Source organism: Pelodiscus sinensis, chromosome 3, assembly GCF_052426305.1.
Source record: "Pelodiscus sinensis isolate ZL-2025 chromosome 3, ASM5242630v1, whole genome shotgun sequence".
Classification (NCBI taxonomy): Eukaryota; Metazoa; Chordata; order Testudines; family Trionychidae; genus Pelodiscus; species Pelodiscus sinensis.
Window position 1 is genome coordinate 192,581,010 of NC_143054.1, and position 21,991 is coordinate 192,603,000.

The 21,991-nt window shown below is 47.5% G+C and overlaps 1 protein-coding gene across 3 annotated transcripts in view; it reads left to right on the forward strand.

Moving 5' to 3' along the window:
• The window catches only part of PAK5 (p21 (RAC1) activated kinase 5), a 205,435-nt gene that overhangs the window by 42,409 nt on the left and 141,035 nt on the right, over positions 1–21,991 (forward strand). For all 3 annotated transcript variants that reach the window (XM_075925678.2, XM_075925681.2, XM_075925679.2), the window contains exon 2: positions 1,523–1,645. The gene's annotated coding sequence lies outside the window, so the exon portion shown is untranslated. The remainder of the gene's footprint in view (positions 1–1,522; positions 1,646–21,991) is intronic.

Genomic DNA, 21,991 nt, shown 5'->3' on the forward strand with positions numbered 1-21,991 from the left:
GTGCTGCTCTGTCCCGGGCTTCCTGGAATAAGCCGCTGGTCAGTTTCAGCAGCAGCTGAATCGGGGACCGGGCAGAGCAGCTGGGGTGCTGCCGGGTTGGTCCCGTAATGCCATTCCTCGGCGCTGCGGGACCAACCCGGCAGCACCCCAACTGCTCTGTCCCAGGCATCCCCAAGAGCATCTGGGGTGCTGCCGGGTTGGTCTCACAGTGCCGAGGGGCGGTGCTGCGGGACCAACCCGGCAGCACCCCATCTGCTCTGCCCCAGGCATCCCTGATTCAGCCACTGCTGAAACTGACCAGCAGCGGCCGAATCAGGGACGCCTGGGGCAGAGCCAGACTATTGGAAGGGGGGGCTATGAAGGGTCTGGGGTGGCATCCCTCCACCCCACCTTAGACCCCTCATAATCCCCCCCTTCCGATAGTCCGTCATATCTGATAATCCGGCACCCCCCTGGGTCCTAAAGGTGCCAGATTATCGGAAGTTTACTGTAGTAGGAGAGGTTTCAAGAGGAATTTTTCAGGAGTGAGTCCAGTTGCTGATGGCGTTATCCCCTCCTCTGTGTGTGTGTGTGTGTGTGTGTGTGTGTGTGTGTGCGCGCGCATCTAACTTACATTTTTCCTGTCTTAACAACAACGAGAAGTCCTGTGGCACCTTATAGACTAACAGATTTATTGGAGCATAAGTTTTCATAGGCAAAGACCCACGAAAGGTCTTTGCCCACGAAAGCTTATGCTACAATAAATCTAATAGTCTATAAGGTGCCACAGGACTTCTTGTTGTTCTTACAGATTCAGACTAACAGTTTCTTTTTTTGTGTGTCTTCCTTTCCCCCCCACAAACACTCTTCTTTCAGGAGCACTAGAGATTTGTACCTTAAGGTTATAAAGTGGTTTGTGCATAAAATCTGTGTACTCAGTTTTGATACTAATTATGCCCTTTATATTCCACTCCTGCTTCATGTGCCTACTATCAAATTCTGCTTTGCAAATGATAAATGATGACAGTTTGATTTATGCTAAGGATATTAAGAGTATATGACTGTCAGAACTGTTCTTTTTTTAAATCTCAATTGGCTTACATCTAAGACTTTAGTTTCAGTGAATAACATCAGCATGCTTTTTTCCAGACTCCTTCAGCTTTCTCTTGTTCTTTTGTTCATTCTTTCAGATGCATTTGCAGCATACACAGCTGGATCTGTGCACGCAGGTGCATCTTTTTCAGGTGCTAACACCAGCTCAGGCAGATGTAAACATTTATCAGATCCTGTCACAGGGCTGGCCCTTTATGAAAGACATATACGCAACCTGCCTGAATCAGACTTCTAGAACCTTTTCATACTTATTGCCTTCTAGGATATAGTTTCTCCCCTTTCTGTTGATATGACCTGCATTCCTTGTTCCTAGATGTGTTTTAATACAGCCAAATACATCATTATACAAGTTACCAAGTGGTCCAGAGTCATTGATAACAGCTTCGACAATCTTAGTGTCACCCACAAATTAATTACTTTATATTTTCAGATCACTGATGAAAATGTTGAATTGTGTCAGGATAGTTCCAATTCCTGAGAGCGCTACTGAAAACTCCCCCATTGGATGATGATTCCGCCACGATGACTGCTTTGAGCTGTTAGAGACACTAAGGTGGGTGTAATCATATTTTTTTATTGGAGCATCGTCCACTGAGGAGAGAGAGAGAAGCTTTCAAGCTACACAGAGCTTTTATTCAAGTCCCAAATGGTTCTTTTATGTATGACCTTGTGTTTGCATTCACGAGCATTCTGTTTGAATGGGTCTTGCTTACCGAGCAAACCTGACTGCTCTATACAACTTTCCTGGCCCCACCATTAATTACCAGTCTGCCAATCTGTGTCATCCACAAACTTTATCAGCCGTGACTTTACATTTACTTCAGCCTGTAGGAATTGGATCTTAAAGTGAATTGGTATGTATTACCCGTGCAAAAGAAGTCTGGGATGAGGCCCCTCGGGAGTTTATTCTGTTATTGGATTTACACACAGGGCTTTCTGCAGCCTTTCTGGCTTTCTGGCCTGCAGGGGAGACAGCAGCCATGCTGGGCCCCTGGGCAAGGTGGGAGTGGGGGCGCTTCCACACTCCTGGAAGGGGCGGGGCCTTGGGCAGAAGGGGCGGGGCTGGGGGCACCTCCCAACCCTTAGAGCCACCTTGAACATGTCATGTCACGCTCTGGTGGTGATTGAAAGGGCTCAGGGCTTAGGGTGCTGCAGCAGTAGCAATGTCTGCCCCTTTTCCTCTCCCTGCTGCTAGCGGGTCTGCTTATCTGGAAACTTTTTGAAAACTTATCATAGAGCTGGAAGAGACCTCAGGAGGTCATCGAGTCCAGCCCCCTGCCCAAAGCAGGACCAACCCCAACTAAACCAACCCAGCCAGGGCTTTGTCAAGCTGAGACTTAAAAACCTCTAGGGATGGAGATTCCACCACCTCCCTAGGGAACCCATCCCAGTGCTTCACCACCCTTCTAGTGAAATAGTTTTTCCTAATTTTCAACCTAGACCTTTCCCACTGTAACTTGAGACCATTGCTCCTTGTTCTGCCATCTGTCACCACTAAGAACAGCCTCTCTCCATCCTCTTTGGAACCTCCCTTCAGGAAGTTGAAGGCTGCTATCAAAGCCCCCCTCACTCTTCTCTTCTGCAGACTAAACAAACCCAAATCCCTCAGTCTCTCCTCATAGGTCACGTGCTCCAACCTCCTAATCATTTTGGTTGCCCTCCGCTGGACCCTGTCCAATGTGTCCAGATCCTTTCTATAGTGGGGGCCCAGAATTGGATGCAATACTCTAGATGTGGCCTCACCAGAGCCGAATAAAGGGGAATAATCTCTTCTCTAGATCTGCTGGCAATGCTCCTCCTGATGCACCCTAATATGCCATTCACCTTCTTGGCTACCAGGGCACACTGTTGACTCATATCCAGCTTCTCATCCACTGTAATCCCCAGGTCCTTTTCTGCAGAACTGCTAATTAGCCAGTTGGTCCCCAGCCTGTAACAATTCTTGGGATTCTTCCGTCCCAAGTGCAGGACTCTAATTTGGCATCCTATATAAATTAGAAATGGCTTGGGGCTGCTCTAATCTACCCCCAGCTGTTTGGCCATTCTGGGAGCTAGGCATAGCCAGAATGTGGAAATACTTGGTGTTTCATGCCTTGCTACCTGAGAATGCCCAATAGCCAAGTTAAGCCAGCCTCTTTGCGCCACCAGGAAGTGTAGGGAGGAGTCAAATCCCCAAACCGGTTTCTCTTTCAGTGATAAAAACAGGCAAAGCTATAATGCAGTTTCATTTGAGAGAGTCCTGCCTGTAGGTCACACTTCCTTATTTTGGAGCCACCCACATATTTATGTCTCTTTTTATAATCTGCCCTCTGATCCTGCACAGTTCTAACTAGTACATTTCAAGCCAATGTTGAGGCGGAGAAAAATTCTGTGTGTGAACTGTATTACAAAAATCTGTCTGGTAAAAGGTAAAATGTTAATTTAATATACATCTCTCTTAAAAGAAGCTCTTGTCTTTCCTGCCTTTGGCTCCATCAGTTCAACATGGGGCCAAGTTACTCACTAGTGTAAACTGGTGTGGCTCTATTGATGTCAAACCCATCCCAATGTATACCAGTAGAGAACTTTGTACAAGTGAGAGAATAATGTAAAGCTTTGGTTTTCTTAATGGTTTGAAAAAAGAATGAAGAAATTTTGAGAGGACTGAGCAGTTCCTGGTTAGTAACTTAACACAGGTATTTTTCAACACTTTTTTTTTAAATTGGCTCTTCTAGTTTGACAGCTGAGTTAAAGTTCAGTCAAGTCTCTCTGACCTTGCTGCAGGGAAAGCTTGGTGACCATTTGTTATTTTAAATCCCTTTACTTTTCATTTGTCAGATTCAATTAAGGAAGCATTTACAATTTCATTTGGAAAGGGCAATGGCGAGCAGAAAAAAAGCTGTTCCCGAATCGGGTGAATGGTTTTTAAACTCTCAGCTGTTACACTCTAATCTTCATAGTCCTGTTGACAGCAAGTATTACAGGGGGTATTTTCTTATCTCAATTTGCTAGGAGTTTCATGTGCAAATCTTCATGCTCCAGAGCAAAGCTGTAATGCTGAGGATTTAATTCACAGACATGCACCTGTGTATGGTTTACAGATGTACATGTATAGGCAGATTTAAGAGACTTGTTTTACACAGAAGCTACGTCTACACTGCAGGCTTCTTGCGCAAGAAGCGCATCGCAAAAGTGATGTGCTTTTGCACAAGAGGGCGTCCACAATGCATGGATGCTCTTGCACAAGAAAGCTCTGATGGCCATTCACAGAATGGCCATCAGAGCACCTGTGCTTTTTCTGGAGCATCCAGACCTGCCTTTTTGCGCAATAGCTATAGAGCAAAAGGGAGTTATGCCTCGTAGAAGGAGGTTTACCCTACACCAGCAAAAGCCCTCTGTTTTGCTGTTTTACTGCTGATTTACTTGCACAAAAGTGCATTTGAGGTGTGGACTCTCCGCAGGTTTTTGCCCAAAAACCTTGCAGTGTAGATGTAGCCAGCGTGGATCCTTTGAAGTCTATGGCGGCCTATTCATGGACCTCAGTGAGTTTTGGTAGAGTCTGTGCTTCCCAAAATGCTTAGGTTAGCAAAGTCTTTGAAAAGACCGAACCTTTGATTTCTGTTTGTGGTGTTTTGTTCTGTATTTGTTTTTATAAAGCTCATTGGATCTCTCAGTGATGAAATCCTGGCCCATTCAAGTCAGAGGGGAGTTTAGCTATTGCCTTAATTGAGCCAAGATTTCACCTCAGCAGCCCCAACTCCTACAAAAAGGTCTCTCCTTCGGTAGAGTATGCCACATCTTTCCCCTGTCCGTACCTTCTCTTCCACATTGATCACTCTGCTTTTGTGATTGACGGCAGCCTGTAGTGTAGACTCTCTGAGTTCATGGCCTGTGAATTCAAATTTAACAAGTTAAACTGTCATTGAGCCCAGTTCTGGCGGAGTTAGCCAAAGCCTGCAAAATCTGAGCCATGTTAAGAAGTCTTTTAGCTGTGCTATTAGGGTCTGATCCAAAAGTCCAGACAAGTTAGTGGAAAGAATCCCACTGATTCTAATCTGCGTTGGTGCATGTACATATAGCACTCATGCTGATGGAAGGAGAGACTTCTGGTTAGTCCTAAATGGGCCTTGCCTACACTTACTGGCACTGTCTATCTACTTCAACTAGGCAAATCGCATACTCAAGTTGACATACTTACCCCGGCATCTTGTGTGTGGTAAGGTCAGTGGGGGCTGCTCTTCTCATCTAGCTAGAGTACTGGCATTGACAGGTGCATGCTCACAGATCGATTGATCATCCTCTACTAGACATGATAAATGGATGGCTGGTGGATCGAGCATAGCAGTGTCCATCCCAAGGCATAGTGTAGACAAGGCCACAGTGTCCTCCAAGCAGAGCAAGTGCTGGCTTGATCCCTGCTCCCAGACATTGGCTCTGCTTCCATGTCGGATTGCTTGGGACTCTGATGGTGGGTGGTACATGACGTATTGAAGCATCCATACGGAGGAAGTGAGTCTCATAGGAAAGCTGCTCCGAGAAGCTTGCAGGAGAGAGCCCTGTCCCTATTCAGAGCTCATCTGAAGAGTAGTCATTGTAGATGTTCGCTGCAGGGAGATGGGGATTGTCCCCCTAAGGAGTCAGAGAAGGGTTATGTTCCCTACCTCCAGCACAGCCCTCTCTCTGGGACTCTTTTCTTCCTTGGCTTGGGGCTGCTTTCATATCCCATGGCGTTGCAAGGGATTCCATGTGCTCAGATATGCAGACTCGGTGCATTCAGACAGTCCCATTCCCGCCGCTGGCACTTTTTAAGACTGCTTTCCATGCAACTAGGTAGGGCACGGGTTGGCTTCCAGCAAAATCAAGGTTCGCTTACTCCTTTTTCACTTCCAACCCCTGAGGCTCACGCACATTATGTCTCCAATCTATCACAGGTTTCTCTGGCGCCAGATCTATCCTAACGGTGCTCCTCCCATGTCTCCACGGAGTAAGTTGTGGAAACTTAATGGTAGAGATCACCACCGAACTCAACACTTTTGGGGCTAGCACTGAAAGGGTACATCCAGTAATCAGGTGCGGTGCCATTGTAGCACCTGACGCAAACACTATCTGTGCCCCCAAGAGGCATTAGAACTGTGGTTTTCAAACTGGGGCACAGGGATGCACCCACAGCTTGAACACCGTCCCCTGCTGCCAGGAGCCAGCAGATTGGAAGCTGGTGGGAGGTGCCCCCTCCACTCGGGCCCCTGGATCTTGGTGCTGTGGGAGCCGGGGCACTGGCTGGCTGCCCTCTCCATTCTGCTTCACAAGCCAGGCTGTTCTGCAGAGCCAGGTGCTCCCTAGGCAGGGTGGGGAGCTGCACCTCCACGCTGAGCTGCACCCTAGCATACGCTTGCCTCTGCTATGAAGGAGCTTGGTGCCAGCCAGCAGCACCTCCCAGAGTCGGTGCCTGCCCATGCATCCCCATTAGGCACCTGCCTCTCAGTGGCCACGTCACATCCCCACTCACTGCCCGGGGCTTTGCCCTTGCAGCTGGGTCACTCTCCCCACACTGCCTGCATGCAAAGTGGAACCACTCCCAGCCCCACTCCGCTCCAGCCCCAGGGCTGCCAGGCTCGCGGGCACACAGCCTGAGCTCGGCCATGCAAGCCCCATGCCCAGCCCAGACACAGGAGACAGGAGGCTGCTGACAGGGCAGACTAGCTCCCACCAGCTCCAGAACCCCCTGCCTGCATGGGCACTCACCATAGTGCAGGACGCAGGAGAGTGGCTATGCAGTGCATGGAGTCTGGCCGATGCTGGTGGGCCCAGTCCTGTGGGAAAGCTGATGCCGCTGGGCCCAATCCCGCCCTGCCCCACTTTTGTGCTCCTGCCAGCTCTGTGCCCAGAGCGGCTGCCCCTCTCTCCTTGCCCTAGTTAAGCAAACATGGTCAAACATGACAGTTTTCAGAAACTATGTCACTGATGAAGAAGTGGTCAAGGCTTAAAGAACATAATCCTTCTCTTACTTACCAGGGGAGAAAGTTCCATGGGAGCAGAGAAAGCTGCATGCTTCGAGTTCATGCTGGTCATCCCTATGCCTGCCGTAGTGTTTTGTGCCCCTCCCTGTTGGATTTGTCACTAATGCGGTGCCAGAAGGAAAGGATGGTTTAGAGCAGGCCTGAGCAAAATACGGCCCACAGGCCACCAAGCTACCAGATCCAGCCTGTGGACGCCGCGGGGAACTCCAGGCAGGCTTCCTGCTTGCCTCACCCCACCCTCGTGCTGCTCAGAAACATGGCTGCGGGGTAGTTTTTCTTTAAAAACTGTGAGTCTGGAGGAGAGGAGGAGAAGAAGCTTTAGGAGCCACTCCCTCCCCCCCAGCACAATCCCATTGGCTGGTTTCTGGGTAGAAACCAGCCAGTGGGAGCTGCCTGTTTCAATAACAGGCAGCCATGAAGTACAAGCGGCTCCAGAGCACATGGCTGCAACCTTTGCAGGGGCAGGGTAAGCAGCAGTGTTCCCTCTAAACTGTGTGGCAGCCTAGCTGCACGGGATTAATCAGCCCGCCCAGTCGGCGGCTCCAGGAGCTGACTGACTGGGCGGGGCTGATTAATCACCTGTGAAGCTCTGCTTAGGGTTACCAGATGGCTTCCAAAAAAATACCAGACACACTTGCTCTCAGATGGGGGTGGGGAGCGGAGCTGGCCAGGGGAGATCAGGAGTGTGGGGGAGGGGGAATGGCCAGCGGGAAGCAGGGCTGGCCAGGAGGAGGGACAGGGGGAGCGGGGCAGGCTGGGGGAAATCGAGGGGAAGACCGGCCAGCTGGAAGCAGGGCCGGTCGGGAGGGGGTTGGGGAGAGCAGAACGGGACGGGGATGGCGGGGGGGGGGGGGGAGAAGAGAATTGGCCAGTGGGGAGCGGGGCTGGCCTGGGCGCACGCAGATCCCGGGGTGCTGCCCATCCTGCGTGCAGTCCCAGCAGGGCACAGGGGTGAGTCCAGCCCCGGGGTTTCCATCCTGCCCCAGCCCCGCCCCCTCTTTCTCCTTCCCCCTCTACTGTGTAGTTGCATACTGCCTGGCTGGTAGACATGCTCATGCAGCATGAGCGTGTCTACCAGCCAGGCAGTATGCAACTACATACTGATACGCATAATAATAAAACGAACTTAATTAGAAAATACCAGACATGTATGTGTCTGGTATTTTCTCAGTTTATTTACTGGACAGAAAGCTCAAATACCGGACTGTCCGGTTAAAAAACGGACACCTGGCAACCCTAGCTCTGCTGCCATGCAGCTTAGAGGGAACTTTGCAGACAGGGAGGCTGATTCAGGAAAGGCTGCTGGCTGGTAAGTCTCCTGGCCAGGGCTTGCCTTTGGCACCCCAGTCCCTCCCTTCCTCAACCTTCTGCCCCCCACTCCACATATCAAAATCCTCTGCCCCTCCTGTATCCATATCCCCTCCCAAATCCAGCACTCCAGTCCCCTACCCCAGATCAAATTCCCCTCCTGCCCTAGCTCACAACCTAAATTTCTTCAACCCTTCCTGTATCCCAATTCCCTGCCCTAGGTCACAGTCCAAGCCCCTGCACCCCAGTCCAGTGCCCCAGGTCACAGCTGCCTCCTTCATCCAAATGCCCTCCCTTACTCCAAGTTCCCTTCTGCACCCAACCTACATCCCAAACTCCACATTTCCTCCATTAATATCATGGAAGAGTGAAGTCCGGCCCACAACCAGTTTCCAAATTCTTGGAGTGGCTCCCCTTTCAAAAATTATTACCCATCCCAGGTTTAGTGGTTAAGGTGCTCGCCTGGGGCTTAGGAGAATGGTGTTCAACTCCCTTTTCTGCCACAGACTTCCACTGTGACCTTGGTTAAGTCTCTTTATTGTATAAAACATAGCACTTTCCTGTTGGGAGTGTTGTGGGAATAAATCTGTCAAATAGTGTAAGGTGCTCAGATACTACCCTAAGGGGTGTCTTTTAAGTACTTGATATAGATGCTGAATGCATTCCCTGGGCCGTTGGAATAAATGAGACTATCCCCCTAAGGGAATAAAATAAATTATTATTTAAATCAAGCTTTACCCATTTCTTTTCCGATCCGGTGCATATGACTGTGGCATTTAAGTAGTGCAGATTTCACTCTTGGTCCATAAAAGGGGAATTGGTCAGTACGATGTTGGTTCAGGTGATTTTATTGGTGTATTTGGGGTTTTGATTATTTCCTGCTCTTTAGTTTTCACAGGGCTTAATAAGCATCTCACAACCCAACAGCCATTTTTCACCTGAACACTGACAACATTTTTCACTCACACCCTACTGGTGAAATGTATTTTTAAATAACATTTCAAATCAGCGCAGGCGGCTCTAGGTAACTCATGAGCCAGCTGGAGACTTGGTTGCATCATAGCTGGAACGATCATAGATTTGGGAGGTTTTTTTTTTAAATGTTCTCATTTCTTACAGGCAGCCAGAAGGATCTGCCCACAAGACCATATCTTTCACCATAAACCATGCTGCTGCAAAATATCCAAGGCAGATCATATAAGAATTCCCAACCCCTGAAATGAGCTCGTTATAATAATTTTCTGTTCATTTTCTAACCAGTATTATCAAAACAGATATTTGCTCTCAAAAGTTCTGTGAATCTTTCAGTGGCTTAGTTCAGGTGAAAAGCATTGTGTAAGATGCAGCTGCAAGTTTGAGAATTTTCCTCTCTTTAGCCCAGTCAGAATGGTTGGTAGAGAAAACATGAATTCAAGTTGTATATGGCCACCATTCCACATACTGGACACCTGATGAAGTCAGTAGGAGTTCTCTGTATAAATTAGTGGTCCTTATAGATTGTGATCTGCTGTCACCCTTACTTATAAGCAGTGCTCAGTCAAGCACTTCTATCAAAGTCAATGGAAAGCCTCATGTGAGGAAGGATTGGGCCCTAAACTGTTTCACCGTTGTCACTTTGAATCACTGAAGGATTTTACTGAATGCAGATAGTGGGTCTCAGACTATTTCTAGCACCACATCACTGACTGATCTGACAAAAATGCAATAAAATACACACTGGCAAGGGATGCCCAGTATGAACTATAATGCAGACTGAGGAACCTCAAGGCGCATATTTCTTGATGTCCATGTCATTTCTCCTGTTTTCTTCAGTTAGGAGAGGATAGAGTCCCATCATGAACGTTGCCAGAACAGTCCCTGTTACAGAGAAATAAATATCTAAAAGAGTGTCATGAGGAGGAGGGAGAAAACTTGTTCATCTTGGCCTCTGAGGATAGAACAAGAAGCAATGGGCTTAAACTGCAGCAAGGGAGGTTTAGGTTGGACATTAGGAAAAAGTTCCTAACTGACAGGGTGGTCAAACACTGAAATAAATTGCCCAGGGAGATTGTGGAATCTCCATCTGTGGAGATATTTAAGAGTAGGTTAGATAAATGTCTATCGGGGATGATCTAGACAGTATTTGGTCCTGCCATGAAGGCAGGGAACTGGACTCGATGACCTCTCGAGGTCCCTTCCAGTCCTAGTATTCTATGATTCTATGATTCTAAGTCTTAAATAGTAAATGATTCTGTAAATGCCATGCATAGACATGCAAAAACAACAAAGGAGACTTGTGACATCTTAGATACTAACACATTTTATTAGAGCATAAACTTTCATGGGTAACTGCCATTTCATCAGATGAATTCGAGTGGAAATTACAGAGGCCAGGGTGTGTGAGTCTGTGTGTATGTATGTATCTGTATATATATGAATAACAAAAGAAAGAAGTTACTTGTTAAGTGTAGGACCAGCGTTAATGAGGCTAATCAAGTTAAGGTGGATGTGGCCCATTCACAGCAGTTGATGGAGAGGTGTGAATATCAAGAGAGGGGAAATTGCCTTTGTAGTGTGTTAACTAGTTCAGAGCCTTATTCGGTCCTAATTTACACGTGAAAATCTAGGGAAGCTTCCAGGCATAATTTCTGGAATAAGGCCATTAACACATCCTATAAAATCTCAGACTAACTTTTGAGGCCTATCTGGGCCTGATTTTCAGCTGTGGGCCTCAGTAAGTATATGCACACATATAGCCCTGCATTTTTCAAATGAATACACTTGTATTCACCTAGCTTGGGCTTGTGCATTTGCACACGCGTCCCAATCTCACTTTATAGTCAGACTGAGGATTCGGTCTCAGAAAAACAAAAATGCTTCAAGTTATTCTCTGAGACAGGGGCCTGTAAATCATTACCATGTTGATGATAGAACAGTGCATGCATTTTAGTGTAAATAATCATTCAAAATGAAACTAACATACCTAGCCCAGTTGAGACACATTGACCACTTCCTAGAAGGTATAAAGCAGCCACCAGGTTGTGGCTTTATCCAATATCCTCACAAAGGTTTAATCTGCATTTACTGGAGTACCTGAGAAAACCGAAGCACTTGAGATTTCTCTCTCACTCGACAACTGCAGCTTATCACAGATGTGTGGCAGATAGAACAGCTATGAATGATTCAGGTTCACACATTTACGAGAAACCCATTCTAAAAAAATTATACGCAGCTTGAATACCTGAGAAAGCAACAAATCTGCCACCTGTAGATTTCCCCACTCTGAATTGATTCCCAACTGACCAGTAGCTGTCTGATATTGCAAGTTTCCATGGGGCTAGTGTCACCTGCTTCCCCACCCTCAGAGTAGGTCTTATTCTGGCATTCTTGCACTTCAGGGTGAGACAAAGCAATTTGCAAACTTCTATGAAAGTGGCCCTATGCATGTAAAAGTTTTGCAGCCACTGCTGATCATCCCGCATAACAATGTGTTTCCCACCAATTAGTGTTTGTCTGATGGCAACAGAACCAGCATTCCACTGTGTCCAGAGGATCGAATGCCAGTGGCATTTGCCAGTCGCTCAACTCAAGTACTTCGCAAAAGAGTGTGTTCATGACCTCCTGAGATTCTTCCTCGTCCTGGCAGACCCTGCATATATTCTGGATATACTCTAGGGCTCTGTCTAGACAGCATCCCCTTTCCGTAAAAGGGATGCAAATTAGACACATCACAATTGCAAATGAAGCGGGAATTTAAATCCCCCCTGCTTCATTTGCATAAACGTGGCTGCCGCTTTTTTCTGGCTCGGGGCTTTGCCAGAAAAAAGCACCAGTCTAGACAGGGATCTTTCGGAAAATAAAGCCTTTTTTTAAGAGGAATAAGGGATCTTTCAGAAAAGGCTTTATTTTCCGAAAGATCCCCGTCTAGGCTGGCACTTTTTTCCGGCAAAGCCCCGAGCCGGAAAAAAGCGGCAGCCATGTTTATGCAAATGAAGCGGGTGGGATTTAAATCCCTGCTTCATTTGCAATTGCGATGTATCAGATTTGCATCCCTTTTACAGAAAAGGGATGCAGTCTAGACACAGCCTAGCATAAGGCTCCCCATGGTTAATATGATTGTCATAATGCTTTGATGCTAACAGGTTCCACAATGGGTTCCATGCTTATGATGTTATGTTGTCTGTGTGGATAACCAGGGAAAAACGTGTGTGAAGAGACCGCTGTAGCTTTCAAGCTGGGGAGAAGGAGGGAGGAGATGAGTGCGTTATCGGACACTGATAGTATGTACCCAGAACCACCTGCTGCATAGTTGTGATCTCAGTGGATGCTCTGCTCACCTGCTAACCATTCTCATCCTCCTCTTCCTCCTTGTCCTGCCTCTTCCTCCTTGTCCTGGCAGTCCTCCCGTAGAATCCCATGCATCTGCTTACAGAAGCCACATGTTTGTAATGCTGACCCAGACTGTCTGTTTGCCTCCTTTGTCTTCTGGTACAGCTGCCTGAGCTCCTTTATTTTCATGCGGCACTGCTGGGCATCCCGGGCCTATCCTTTTTCCACCATGCTCTGTGCGATCTTGGTATAGATATTAGCATTTCTATAAAGCAGCAAACGTTCTACCTGCACAGATTCCACCCCCTAACAGCTGTCAGGTCCATGATCTCCTCCATGCTCTGTGCTGGAGCTCATTTGAGACCCTGGGTGTTCATGGTCAGATGTGCTGCTAAGAGTGCTGCCTGCTCTGAGGTATGCTTGCCACACTGGCCAAACAGGAAATGAAATTCAAACTTTCCCAGGACATTTCCTGTGCACCTGGAAAGCAGTAGAGCTGGCCAGAGCAGTCACATTGGAGTACTGTGGGAGTCCTCCTGGAGACCTAGAAAGTTGACTTTCACAGCACTGCATTTGCGCTACCCTAAAATGGTCCATGCGGGACTGAATTTACTGTTACACCTTTTAAAAATCAGGAGCACTAAAACCAACTTTAACAGCCCCTAGCCCCTTTAACGGGCTTAGCAGTGTGGGCTCCTTGTTTAGAAAATTGACCTAATGCGGCTAAGTTCAACCTAAATTCATAGTGTAGACCAGGTCTAACTATCGAAAAATGAAACTAGTTATCAGTTACTTATTTTGCTTTATGAATGTATTTTTTGTGTCAAAGCATTTTTATAGGAACAGTTTTACGAGTGCAAATAATTGTGCCCTTAACGACAGCCATTTGATATGAGTCTACATTTGTAGGCAGAGTCAGGGAAATCAAGTGCTTAGACGGCTAAGGCCCTGATCCAGTAAAAGACCAAAGTATATGCCTAACTGCAAGCATATGAACAAGTCCCCATGAAGTTAACACCTGTGATTACGAGCTTTGCAGGTTTTGGCCTAGCAGATCTGATGTGCAGGTGCAAATACTTGAGCTTACAAATGTGCATATTAAATCAGAGGCCAGGTTTTAACTACAAGTCCCTTTCATGTCTGTTCACTCGGTGGGTGCACAGAAATGGCCCGGTGGGCGGTGTAACCAGGTGGCCTGCTAAGGCCTTGGGGTCCCCCCCAGCTCAAGGGGCACTACCCTGATCCGCCCCTGCCCCCGGCTTCTACTGCGCCATCCCCACGGTCCACGCCTGACAGTCTCTCCCTCACGTCCTCGCCGCCTCCCTCGGCGACTCCCCTGAGCGCCGTGTCCACCGCACCGCTGCTCCGGGTCGCTGGCTGGTCCGGCACGGTTCCTAGCGCAGGGCTCCCCGTCCGCCCTCTCCGGGCCACCTTGGCTGCCCCCGTCGGCCGGCTCCTCTCCGGGTCTTCTCCGGGCTGGGTCCCCTGCTGGTCCTGCGATCCGTCCTGCGGAGGAGGCTGAGAGCAGAATCTCCCCTGCTCTCCGCTTGCCTCCTCCCCTCCTGTCTCTTTTCCTCTCCTTTTAAACTCCCCGCTCGGCGTTTCTCCCGCCCCCGCCCTTCCTGGGGCCGCCGCCGTCTCCCTGGGTCCTACCGCCCCCCCCCCGCTAGCCTCCTGCCTATTGGGCGCATGCGCACCCGCCATTTTAGTTTTCCCCGCTTCTGCTGGCTGCCCTGCTGCGCTGCGCTGCGCCAGCTTCACAGCGCCCCCTGATCTTCCGCGCGGGGTCCGGGGCTGTGGACCCTGCCTCCGTTAGTGTGGGGGTGAGTCCCCCCGTCACAGGCGGCATGGTGCCCGCGGGCACCGTGTTGGGGAGCACTGGTGTAGAGAGCTTCTGCATCCATGGTGGCAAGGATGGTGTTATCAGGGAGGTTATTGATGTTTTGTAATTTTCCTCAGGAAGTCAGTGGTATCTGGGAGATAGCTAGGGGTATGTCTACACTACCCCCCTAGTTCGAACTAGGGGGGTAATGTATGCATACCGAACTTGCTAATGAAGCCCGGGATTTGAATTTCCCGGGCTTCATTAGCATAAAGCCGGCTCCGCCATTTTTAAAAGCCAGCTTGTTCGAACCCCGTGCCGCGCGGCTACACGCGGCACGGGCTAGATAGTTCGAACTATGTAGATATTCCGAACTATCTGTATGCCTTGTGGAACGAGGTGTACAGATAGATCGGAATGGCTACATAGTTCAAACTATCTAGCCCGTGCCACGTGTAGCCGCGCGGCACGGGGTTCGAACAAGCCGGCTTTTAAAAATGGCGGAGCCGGCTTTATGCTAATGAAGCCCGGGAAATTCAAATCCCGGGCTTCATTAGCAAGTTCGGTATGCATACATTACCCCCCTAGTTCGAACTAGGGGGGTAGTGTAGACATACCCTAGGAGTGTTGGTAACATAAGGTTTGAGGAGGGAGTCTACATAGCTGGATAATCCGGTAGTGAGTGTTCCAATACCTGAAATGATGGGACGTTCGGGGTGTCCAGGTTTATGGATTTTGAGAAGCAAATAGAATAATCCTGGTCGTGGTTCAGAAGGCGTTTCTGTGTGAATTTGGTCGCGAGTAGAGGCAGGGAGTTAAGAAGACAGTGTAGTTTCTTTTGGTATTCTGAAGTGGGATCAGAGGAGAGAGGTCGGTAAAATGTGGTGTTGGAGATTTGTCTAGTTACCTCCTGTTCATAGTTTGATTTATTCCTAGTACTGTAAACTTCCGATAATCCGGCACCTTTAGGACCCAGGGGGTGCCAGATTATCAGATATGCCGGACTATCAGAAGGGGGGGCTATGAGGGGTCTGGGGTGGGGTGGGGTAGGGGGATGCTACCCCAGACCCCCTCATAGCCCTCCCTTCTGATAGTCCGGCTCTGCCCCAGGAGTCCCTGATTCAGCCGCTGCTGGTCAGTTTCAGCAGCAGCTGAATCGGGGACGCCTGCAGCAGAGCAGCTGGAGTGCTGCCGGATTGGTCCGGTAGCACCGACCCTTGGCGCTGTGAGACCAACCCGTCAGAGCCCCAGCTGCTCTTGGGGACGCCTGGGGCAGAGCAGCTGGGGTGCTGACGGGTTGGTCTGGAGTCAGCCCTGGTCAGTTTCAGCAGCGGCTGAATCGGGGACGCCTGGGGCAGAGCAGCTGGGGCGCTGCTTGGTTGGTCTGGTAGCGCCAAACCTCGGCGCTGCGGGGACCAACCCAGCAGCATCCCAGCTGCTCTGTCCCAGGTGTACCCAAGTCAGCCGCTGCTGAAACTGATCAGCGGCTGATTCCAGGAAGCTGGGGCAGAGCAGTTCTGTCTCTGGCTTCTTGGAGTCAGCCGCTGGTCAATTTCAGTAGCGGCTGAATCCGGGACAGCTGGGGTGCTGCCGGGTTGGTCCCGCAGCCCTGAGGGGCAGCGCTACTGGACCTACCCGGCAGCACTCCAGCTGTTCTGCCCCCTGCTTCCCGGATTCAGCGCTGGTCAGTTTTAGCAGCGGCTGAATCGGGGAAGCTGGGGGCAGAGCAGCTCCAATGGTCCGGCTGCCCGGAGCACTTCCAGGTTCCTGATGGTGCCGGACCATCAGGAGTGCCGGACCGTCAGATGCCGGACCATCGGAGTTTTACTGTAACTCCAAATTAGCCACTCATTGATTTACAATAAGCTATTTCCTCCTTCCCTCTCCCTTGCCCCACCTTCTGTTCTAAATCTGATTTGTTAGTTTATAACGTGTTCACTTTCTTCATTGTATTCCTTGTTATATATGGTCATGTCAATTCACTTTCAGAATATGATCTGAAGAAGTGGGTCTTGCCCACAAAAGCTCATCACCTAATAAACTATCTTGTTAGGCTTTAAAAGTGCTACATATTTTTTCCTTTTGTTTTACCAAGATCAGACTAATCCGGCTACCTCTCTATTACTGGCAGCAGAGTGTGAGGCTGCAGCTGCAATGCTCTTGGTGCCACTTACATAGGGTGGTGGAATCACTAGAACTGTATAAATAAGGACCCATGAGCTTTCCTCCAACCCATTCCTCTTGCCCTGATTCCACGTTGTTATATGCAGGGCAGCTTGCACATCTACTCCATGTAGCAAAGGATGCAGAGAGGCTCACAGGCACAGCTGCTCATCCAGCAGCCCTGCTTCCCAGCGCCAAAGCAGTGATTGTATCAGGATGAATTCAATTACATAGGAACAGGAAAACTGCTGAGCACAGACCATGTTAGGCTCTGTGCTTCAGCTTCTGTTCTATCTCAGATGAATGTAAAATTGCAGTGGATACAATTATGTAATTAATTGTTCTGCAGCCAGTTTTCCCAGGGAACTTTTCATTCTTTGGCTCCTTGCAGTTGAAATAACGCATCAATGACAAATGCACATCAAAACAGAGACCTGCACATCTGTGAAATTCAATTGTAAATATGCCTTGTATATTGACAGTACAGTAGATAGCAGCAAAAGCACAGATGTGATAAGTTATTTTAAATTGGCAATGTTCTGCCAAAAGCCCTGAGCAGATTTAAAGTACAAAGAATTATTTTGCATAGAGACAAAAGAACATCTAGCCTCCTAAAGAGCAAATATAATTTGTAAAGATTGAAAACATTCCCATAGAGAAATTAATTCTTCCATCTCAACTATTGGTGCTAGCTTTTTTCCTACCTCTTCAATAAACTCTTAGGTACCATTTCTTGATGTAAATAAAAAGGTCTTTGTAGCCAGCTCATTGCAGCACTGAGGAAAAATTCTGACAATACTAGAACCTGAGACCGGAATACCTGTTTTCTAGTGAATATTCATAGTAACTGTGAGCTCTAGGGAAGACACTAAAAGGAACAGAGAAATCTGGCATTATAGTGATCTCCTGTTTATTGGTGATTAACTTAATCAGAGTGCTGCAGCAATGAGTCATATGGTTATGAATCCTGCCAATGTATTTTACATGGCAATCAAGTGGGCGTTAACCTTGTACGATGCTGTAAGGCTCCCTAACAAGTGGGCGACATGGAAAGGATCAAAGGAATGATCCTGGAATAAAAAGTGGGAGCTGGGGAGAGGAGAGGAATTGTGCTCACTAGAGCAGGAAATCAGAGATAAACTACAAGTCTCATCCTCCACTCCTCTGCACCTGGTGCAGCCTTTTACACTGGTGCACGGCGAGTATGAAATGCTACAATTGTGAAACAGGGCACACATCTGACGGAGAGGGATAGCTGAAGCCTGATTCTTATTTGCCAAAAGACCCTTTACACAGCTGTGGTAGTGTAATGGAGTCTTTAAAGCTGAAGGATCATATTAGCACATGAACAAATGGGCAGAAATGGTTCATGAGTAGATTTAGGTTAGAAATTAGAAAAAGAAAAGGTTTCAAACGATCAGAGGAGTATTAGAGGGGTAGCCGTGTTAGTCTGAATCTGCATAAATAGCGAGAAGTCCTGTGGCATCTTATAGACTAACAAATTTATTGGAGCATAAGCTTTCATGGGCAAAGACCCATGTGCATCTGACGAAGTGGGTCTTTGCCCACGAAAGCCTATGCTCCAATAAATCTGTTAGGGTATGTCTACACTTGCCCTCTAATTTGAATTAGGGAGGCAAATGAAGCATACCAAAATTGCTAATGAAGCGTGGGATTTAAATATTCCGTGCTTGATTAGCATATTCGTGGCCAGTCACCATTTTAAAAAGCTGGTAGCCTGAATTAAATTGCCGTGTGTAGATGCCAAGTATCAGAGAGGTAGCCGTGTTAGTCTGAATCTGCAAAAGCGGCGAGGAGTCCTGTGGCACCTTATAGACTAACTGAAGTGTTGGAGCATAAGCTTTCGTGGGCAAAGACCCACTTCGTCACTAGACATGCATCTGACAAAATGGGTCTTTGCCCACGAAAGCTTATGCTCCAACACTTCAGTTAGTCTATAAGGTGCTACAGGACTCTTCGCCACGTGTGTAGATGCGGTAGTCTGATCCAAAACCCTTCCCTCGAATTATCTGTTACTCCTCTTCATGCGGCGAGTTAATTCGGTCTATCGGCTTTTTAAAATGGTGACCAGCTGCAAATATGCTAATCAAGCGCGGGACATTTAAATTGCGCACTTCATTAACAAATTCGGTATGCTTCATTTGCCTCCCTAGTTCGAACTGGGGGCAAGTATAGACATACCCTTAGTCTATAAGGTGCTACAGGTCAGAGGAGGGAGGTCCTCGAACAGCCTCCTAATAGGAGTAGAGGGGGCAAACAACCTAACTAGTTTTAATATGGATACATTCATGATTAGGGTGATAAGCAAGGGTTCCCTGCAAGCACTGAAGACTGGGTCAGTGACCCAGTCTAGCCCTTCTCGCCCTGTGTTCTAATGTGGGAGTAAATGTAACCTAGTTAATGCCGGAGCAGTATAAATGAGCCAATGAATGAATGAGAGTTAGGTCCCTGTTTTCCACATTTGTTTGGTTGTTTTAATTGTTTAAGCATAATTTGCAGTGCTGAAACCTCTTGTGAATTTATCCCAAATTCTGCAGTATTTGATGTTTTTCTCAAAGCCCCAGCTGCTGGAGTCATGTGACTAAGAACCTTACATTTCCTTTAAAAAAAAACACGCAAGTTTCTAGCCTTTATGTTGCAGAGAAAATCTTAAAGATGTAAGCAACTCAAGCTTACAACTGGAATGGTCAATTATTTTTTGAAAGTTTAATGATTTCTTTGGAGCCTGACTAACCCTTGGGTTTATGTCGTATTCAAACTGGCCACACAAATCAGCAAAAGTGAAACTGATTTCAAAATGTGTGGCGTGGCATAGGAACCACATTTCCAGGTTGGAAGCAGATATTGTATTGTGATTAATTTTAATGTAAGGAACATTCGTTTCCTTTATTTTCAATAAATAATTTTTCATCAACTTGTCACTGTTATTCGGGCTAGTGTTGTATTACCTGCAAGGGACAATATATAATTTGTTCACTTAATACAATGACAGTAGTGTCTTAGTTAAACAAATTAAGTTCTTTTAGCAACAGCCCTATTAATTGACTTTGACTTTACTGCATTAATTACCGAAAGGATCATGAACATTTAATTGTAGAGAATTATTCTCCAATTCAGCAGAAACAAAACAAACAGCGCATGCTTAACGTTCAGCCTCCATGAAGCATTGGTTAGCACTGTGTTTAAGCATTGTACTTAACGTTAAAATAATTTTGTGATGTTAGTAATTATATGAATAACATGCTGGTAAGGAATAATAATATACTGTGACATAGAAGTACCACAGTTAAAATAAAATTTGTTTTGATAAACAGAATAAAAGCCAGAAGGAGTGCATAGGCTCCAAGATAGGAAGTGGATGTCAAAACTTTCACCTCTAGGCCACCAACTTCTGGTAATCACTGAAACTGTCTGTTCTTTGGCTTATGCAAAATGAGGTTAGCAGTTTGGGTCTGTGTATGTAGATATGCTAGAAAATTTACCTGGAGTTACTCGGGTCCTTAACTCAATTTTTATTGTTTTTTTTTTTTAATAACGTGAAAATGAAAATGTAAATGTCCATGCTTCATTGAAATCATTGCTCTGGGAGGGGCCTGAGGAGCCTGAGGAGGAAGGCTTCGGTATGCAGGCTGCCCTGGGGAGAGAGGGGTACCCCAGCCCTCTCTCAGCACAGCAGCTTGAGGCCAGATGAGAAGACCTCTCCATGTCCACTGCTGCTCCACTGGGCTCAGCCAGGGAGAGGCACAGATTCCCAGGCTGGGGCAGGTCCAGGTTAAGCTGGGTGGGGGCCACAGTGGGGGCCACGGAAGGACACCTGTCCCCTGGCAGCAGCAGATCTGGGAAAGCTCCAAACTGGGTGTCATGGGTCGTGTCATGGGTCATGGCTGGGCAGGCAACACCTACTCCTCTGTCCCCATCAAAGAGATGCCATCGTCGAGAGAAGAGGGAAGCACCTCTCCCAGCTAGCCCAGAATGGAGCTGCTTCAGCAGTTCTGTGCTGGAGCTGGTGGGCAGAGGTGGCGCTCTGTTCACTTGCCCTGAGCCCTCTTTCAACATTTGCTTAGTTATGTCAACTTGGAGGACGGTACATGCTTTGGTGATTCTGTCTCTTTTTTCTGTTTGGTTTATGAAAAGCAATCCCATTGTTCTGGCATGACCAAACCCTGACCTTGTGTAACCACCACCAAGGCGGATTTGAGCCTGGGACCTCGGGAGCTGACTATAGGAGCCTCCACCCTCTGAGCTAAAAGCCAGCTGGCTCCTAGCCCATGCTGTAGAGGTCTCTTGATCTTAACTGTTGCAGTGGTCTAGGTGCCACCTGCAATACTCAGTAACCACATTAGGGCGGTGTCTAGACTGGCCAGTTTTTCCGGAAAATCAGCCGCTTTTCCGGAAAAACTTGCCAGCTGTCTGCACTGGCCGCTTGAATTTCCGCAAAAACACCGACGATCTCATGTAAAATTGTCGGTGTTCTTGCAGAAATACTATTCTGCTCCTGTTCAGGCAAAAGTCCCTTTTGCGCAAAGCTTTTGCGCAAAAGGGCCAGTGTAGACAGCTCAGATTTGTTTTCCGCAAAAAAGCCCCGATCGCGAAAATGGCGATCGGGGCTTTTTTGCAGAAAAGCGCGTCTAGATTGGCACGGACGCTTTTCCGCAAAAAGTGCTTTTGCGGAAAAGCGTCCGTGCCAATCTAGACGCTCTGTTCCGAAAATGCTTTTAACGGAAAACTTTTCCATTAAAAGCATTTCCGGAAAATCATGCCAATCTAGATGCAGCCAAGGTGTGTGGGTTACATTTGCTTTAAGTTATGATAAGAGGAAGCTGTGTGCTGAATTTAGTGGTCCTAACTCTTACTGTTTAGGAGGAGTTCTTGAACAGACAGACAGATGGACAGACAGACAAATTCTGTATAGTAGATTATATAGTATATAGAGGTTGAGTACATAGTATATCACAAAAACATTCACTTTAACTTTGAACCTTTGGTGGAGATTTCAGCAGTAAGGCCAAAGACTAAAGTATCTTTCATTCCTTAGTAGAGGGGGTTTTAAAAGGCCTAATTTCTTTGCAGCACCCTCGGGAGTGCAATGGAATCCTGTATTCAGGATTGCCTTAGCCTCTTCTTGGAGCATTTAGCATCACCAGCCAACGAAAGAAACTCAGCTCTCCAGCTGAGTTCCTCTGGAGCTTCCTCCTTCTAGGATTCCAAGGAAGCAAAACAAAAACAGCAAACAGAAAAAGGAACAAATAAACAACCCCAACTGAGCCGTGAGCCTCTCTTG